Source organism: Zea mays, chromosome 8 (assembly GCF_902167145.1).
Source record: "Zea mays cultivar B73 chromosome 8, Zm-B73-REFERENCE-NAM-5.0, whole genome shotgun sequence".
In the NCBI taxonomy this organism is placed as follows: Eukaryota; Viridiplantae; Streptophyta; class Magnoliopsida; order Poales; family Poaceae; genus Zea; species Zea mays.
In genome coordinates this window covers 139,756,230-139,763,095 of record NC_050103.1, presented here as the reverse complement: position 1 = coordinate 139,763,095, position 6,866 = coordinate 139,756,230, and positions in this window count along the sequence as shown.

Here is a 6,866-nt window from a genome sequence, read left to right as displayed (position 1 = left end):
TACATACGGATTTGAATGTTGCTGATCCTTTGACAAAACCTCTTCCACAACCTAAGCATGAGGCACACGTGAGATCTATGGGTATTAGATATCTTCTAGATTAACTCTAGTGCAAGTGGGAGACTGTTAGAAATATGCCCTAGAGATAATCATAGAGATGAGCATATTTCTTTGTATCCATGATATATATATTGCTTAATTGAATATCCATGGAAGGCACCTTGTATTGATTAGCAATTATGTGAATTGTTTGTGAGATTCTTTACTTATATGGTTATTCTAAATGATGTCCCTAGTCAGAGTCGATGACTAGCACATGTATTAGTTGATGACTACATTTCACAAGTCATGAACATGGAGATGTTAAACTAATAATGTGGGCGCATGTATGACATGAGGCTGGACCGACCCAACGTGAGATATTGTAATATAGTTCTCTTCTTGCAACATGAATACTGTATCCTTAGACCTGAGATTGTCGCATGTTCTCAAGATGTGAATTGACTTACTTAGGGACTATCAAACGCTATCTCGTAACTGGGTAGTTATAAAGGTAGTTTTGGGTTTGTCAGGAAGCATGCTATGAGGCATGGTCAGTCAAGATGGAATTTGTCCCTCTCTTTGTGAGAGAGATATCTCTGGGCCCCTCGAGTGATTGGATCAAGAAATGCATGGCCGTGCTAGGGTTAAGAGTTAACCATTGAAAGGATTCCAATTCACAGTATCGAGAAAGAGAGGTCAGCTTAGAGCCAGACCAAATATCGTGAGACAAAGGGAACAGCATGTACGTAATGTCGCAATGGTTCGTCCGATATGATCTTTACGTACACATAGGAGTTGACATGTCTTGCTAGAGGCCGCTGTCAATTATTGGGCCAAGTAAAAGTACTCGGGCTATGTCTATTTGTACGTGAACCTATAGGGTCACACACTTAAGGGGAAGGAAGCCTAATTCGGATTAGATCCGAAATTAGACTGGGCTTTAGGGTTAATGATGGGCCTCGGCGTCAGAAGCCCACCATAACGCCTATATAATGAGGGGCGGGGGCGCGGTTAAGGATAACCTAATTCGCCACCAGCGAACTAACAGCCGCCGCCCACCTCTCGCCCTCGCCAAGCCGCCGTCGCGAACCTAGCAGTTCGGTACGCGGCGCTTCCTCCCTGTACGTGTGGATACCTCGGAGGTGCTACATCTGGAGCACTTGGACGAACCGTGCGAGGACGTGAAGGACGTCGGCGACTGCACGGCACTGCTCGACGCGTTCGTCTACATCGAGACGTCTTCCGCTGCTCTGCGCGTCTAGTGGTAATTCCATGACCTATAACCGCAGTAGTTCTTGGTATTATGGGGATGAAAATTTTTGTTTTGCGCTAGCGTAGCCTTCCCGTAATCCTACATAGAGCTAGTCCAGAAGTGTGACAATTGCCATAGATGTGCTAGAGACCAAAAAGAACCTTCATCGTTAACTCAGCTGATCCAACCAACATGGCCATTACAAAGGTGGGGCATGGATTTGCTTGGCCCGTTGCCACCACCTCGAGGGAATCTAATATACGTTGTGGTAGCAGTCGAATACTTCTCCAAGTGCATCGAAGCTAAGCCTTTAGCCACAATAACTTCTATCACAATCCAGGAATTTTATTGGTAAAACATCATCTGCTGCTTCGGAGCACCAAAGGTTCTAACAATTGACAATGGAATTCAATTAAAACTTTCTACAATCATGTTGGCACCAACATACATTTTGCATCAGTGAGGCACCTAGAGTCCAACGGTATATTTGAAAGAGCAAACAACATCATTTTGGTAGGGATCATGAGGTTAATCTTCAATTTGCCGAAGGGCAAATGGCCAGATGATTTAGCCAAAGTAGTATGGAATCATAATACCTCAGCTTTAAGGTCCATAGGATTCAATCCTTTCAAACTGCTATATGGAGACAAAGTTATAACCCCAGAAGAAGCAAAAATAGGATCAACGCAAATTATAGCTTCGATCGATAATGAAGATAGCCAGAAAATTTCAAAAGATACCATAGAAGGGATCAGGCTGCAAGCAATTGATCACATCAACAAGTAGCAAGCAGAAACAGTTAAATGGCGAGACATGAAGGTTAAGTTAAAGAATATTGAGCCAGGTCGTCTTGTGCTCCGAAGGATAGCCAATCCAGAAACAGTAGGGAAGCTACAAGTAAAGTGATAAGGGCCCTTCTTGGTTGTATCTTTAGGCAGACCAGGGTCTTATAGGCTAAAGGACATGGATGGAAATAACGTTCCAAGGTCATGGAACGCGGATGAGATTCGTCGATACTATGTGTAAACAATCATGTAATTTTTTTATTTCTTTGATGGTTCCTTTTTCCTTTCAGAAGGGGAAGGTTTTTAATGGGGCCATTCTTGTAACTCACATGCTTCAGCCCAGCATATATAAGGGCAAATTCCGCCCATGATATAAAATGTAAACCTAAGACTACACCATCAAGTGTATAAAAGAGAAAATAAAGAAGAATAGAATCCCGAAGTCCTTCGATAAGAAGGCAGGATCAGTGCACTTAGTAAAGGTGTCGAAAGCTCAAAAGTCGTTCCTAAGGGAATGCAGAGTCAGAGAAATCACCTAGTAAAGGTGAAAAAGACTCAAAGTCATTCCTAAGGGAATGCAAAGTTAGAGAAATCACCTAGTAAAGGTGAAAAGACTCTATAGTCGTTCCTAAGGGGATACAAAGTCTCACATTTTATTTTTTATCTTCAACATTATACCTTCGGCAAAAACACAAATTGTTACATCATGACATACATCCTCATAAGCATCCACTTAGACATTATAACATCATAACATCATGGCATCTTGTATATATAAAAAAAGAAAGAAAAAGAAGAAAGAAGCAAGGAGAAAAAAATTGACGCTTTGTTATGTATGAAAAGAAGGGAAGGTGTTTTTGCCTTTTGGCTCAAAAATATTGTTGTGCGTCGGTTTCATCCACAACGAAGCTTGTGGACAAAATAAAGGTAACAAGAGTAAGTTGTTCCCATACATTTACAAAGTTTCTAACATTACAATTCCTGTAATAGCAAAATACAGGTGCAAGTATTCTAGGCTCTTCAGGGCAACATCTTAAGCTTCGGCTCCGTCTTCATCGCATCATCATCCTACAAAAAGGTGTAAGTACGTCAGTACGAACAGGGGAAATGACCACTAAACATCATTGAAAGGAGTGTTTTAGACATACTTCATCCAAAAGTGCTCTTGCTTCATCTCCAGTGATCTCCCTACCACCCTTTGCCTAGATCCACTTAATAAATCTATTTCCAACACTAAAAGCCTTAGTGGATATTACAGCTTGGTCGTCTACCTAAATGTCAAAGTTTGGTTTGTTCATGGCCTTCAACTGAATGCATCCTACCTTTTCAAATGGAAGTTGTACCTCGGGAGGCAACAAGTGCGCATAAGTCACCTTATCCCTTCATCACTTCATCAAATGCATCTACTTCACCTTCTATCCATCTTAGCGCACTAGGCAGATCATTGGGAGCATAACTGGCTTCTTCTAAAGCTGCCCCGATGGAGTGAAAGATCTCATGCAAACGCGTAGAGCACCAGGCGACAAAGTTGAAGCAGGTATCACGAAGGTTATTTAATGCTTCTGTTAACTTCGAGTTTTCCTCATCTTTTGTTTTAACTTGTCTATAAGTTCTCAATTTCAAGATCAAGCCGAGAGATATTGTTGTCATGACTCGCTTTCACCATCTCCATTTCACTCCTCAACTGTTGGATGTGTTTGTCTTGCTCTGCAATTTTTTCATCCTTCATCTTTCTCTCTGACTCTATATCTTCATTTGATTTCTAAGCTTTGGCTAAATTTGCCATGCCTCAAGTGATTACACTATAACATCTTTTTCCTTGAGTGCCCCTTCAAGATTTTCAACTTTAATTTTCTAACTCAGAAATGATAAATTCATTTTTGCGATCTTCTACTTCTTGCTTATGCTTCAAAGCCTTACTCACCAAAAAACTCTACAGCAATGCCGAAGAATAATGATATTTTACATAATTTGTCTTCGATACCTCATAAAAATACATTGTGCAAGTAAGTTCGTACCTTAACATTTGAATATACTAAGTGTTGGGGGGCCAATGTTGCCGAAGGTCCTTTGACTAATTATGTCACATGATTGCCTCAAGGGTGTAAGGAAAAGCTATGCCGAAGATCACTCGTTTAACCTTTTACTTCGGCACAATCAAGTGTATGTCAGGAGTACTTCAAACTAATGGACGAAGGGAACCTTTGGCTGGGAAAGTGTGCAAAGAAACTTCACACATGCATGCTGGAGAAAAAGGTCCTAGCTGAAGTCGACAATTTCTACGACAACAGAGGAACTTCAGGTGTAAGCCAAAGGAGAAGGCGATGAAGGCCCAAACCTGTGCGACCGAGGATGGATAAAATATGTTACTGACTTAATGGCATTTGTAACAATGAAGGACACAATTGTAATCTTATACTAAGTCGGTTCATCTCCCCTATAAATAGATGAACAATACCCTGCATAAAGTACCTTTAGCCAGGTGCTACATCTTCGTATAGCTCAGCCTTTGAACACCTTCATGTTATCTTGCATCAAGAAGTCGAAGGTATGATTGTAAACTTGTCTTGTATGAGAAGAGAAATAAAATGCTAAGTCACATAAGATGAGTTGTCATATCTTCGTCATGCTTTGTGTATTCCGTTCGATTACACTCTACCCTCATCCTTGAGTTGTTATCCCGAAGAGATAACACTTCAAGGACGAAGGTTTCTACTTTTTAACATTGTGTTTCCTTGTTTTTGATTCCATACAGCAATTAAAAACAAGTGACCAACCTTGTTTTTAACATTTCTGTGATTTCATGACCAGAACAACATACACCATGCCACCAAAGAAAGCAGTGGCAACTAGCTCCATCCTTGCACCACTCGATCCCAATCAGGCGAACAAAGCTCTCATCAGAGAGGCAAGGAATCAGAAAAAGGAGGCCATCATCTCGCCCCCTCGTGAGGAAGAGCTTGATGAGGAAATCAGCAACCTTGAAGCCATTCACCAGCAAGTGGAGAAGTGCAGGGAGAAGATGCTTTGCCTTTCAGAACTACAAAGGAAGATCGACGAAGCAACTGCGCATGAAAATCTCAACAACTTCAGGGATCAAGGTTACGATGGGCGAGATCATCATGATCTTCATCATGAGGTGTACAATAGCCAAGATTTCCTCTATGATGAAGCCTCCCCATTGACACTAGAGCTGCAAGCTACACCATGGCCACCACTGTATAGGCCTCCTACACTACCTATCTATGATGGCCTAACAGACCCGAAGCAGTTCCTCATGAGCTATGAAGCCACCATATCATCCTATGGTGGAAACTCGACAGTAATGGTGAAGTCCTTCGTCATGGTGGTCTGAAGTGTCGCTCAAAATTGGTACTCATTGCTTCGACCAAGGACAGTTAACTCATGGCCGAAGCTTAAAGAGATGCTCCTTACAAGTTTCCAGGGCTTTCAATCCAAGCCTTTCACTGTGCAAGCTCTTTTTCAGTGTACACAGGAGCCAGATGAATATCTTCATTCATTTGTCTGAAGGTTCCACAGGCTTCGATGTCAAGCTCCAGCTGTTCAGGATGACATCATCATCAAAGCAATGATCAAGGGGCTCAGGCCAGGACCAACGGCCCAGTATTTTGCAAGGAAGCCTCCTCATTCCCTGAAAAGTTATTGCAAAAGATAGACGAGTACATAAGTGCTGATAATGATTTTCGTCAAAGGAGGGAAGAGTTCCATAGGTACACCGAAGTCGCCAGGGGCTTCGGAGGAAGATTCCATCCAAGGCATGTTTGCAGCATCCATAACCCACCACAGGGTGATGAAAGAATGACCCAGTCACAAGGTTAATCAGGACAACAAGCAAGCTCTCAGTAGTAGTTTCCGCAAAGCACTTCCCGACCACCTACTCCGAGAGGAAGGGGAGGACGAAGCTTTAGTGGCAGATTTGGTGTGCCTCCAAGGAAGCCATTCTGTTTGTTTTGTGGTGAGGACAAAGGCCAGACTACAAGGACATGCCATCACACCATTAACAAGCAGAAGGAGCTTGCTTTGTCAGTAGTATTCGCCGCCTCTATGAGATTGGATTTTGCTTAGATTAACATGTACTCTTGTAGTTTTGTTGTTCTTGGTTTGTGAGACCCCAACTCGTGATCTTCATCTTTATTCGCAAATTAAGTTGCACTAGGGAAGTTAATCATGCCCGTCACCTTCGGCTACATCAATAACACAAGAACATGAGATGCAATGTTCAATGTTGTTGATATGGAATTTCCATACAACGCTATCATCGAAAGCAGAACTCTCAATGTCTTCGAAGCAGTCTTGCATTCAGCTTGTTTCTGCATGAAGATACTCAGCTGATAGAGGGGGAGGTCTGATCTTCCATTAGGTACGATAACTTCATTGGGTGGAGATCTCGATGTTGATGATCCAAGGATCTGAGTGAACAGATCCTCGCAATCACTACACCATCGCTCCATTGGTTGTCACTCGTGACACACGATTGACCTCACCATGAAGGCTTACCTCTGCAAGCGCAATCAAGAACACAAGCAAGAATAGGAAGAACGTAATCAAAACTGCATTGATCACGAGGTGGGGTCTCACAAACCGATGAACGACGACACTGTTTGATGACAAATATGATCTAAGAAAACTCAAACCCTAATGTGGCAGCGGCTGCTATTAAAATAGAGGTTTAGGGCGTCAATAACCCCTAGAGGTACCCCTAATGGGCTCCAACATGATACATGGCCCAACAGACGGTGTCGCAGCACAAAAACAGAATCTGAGCG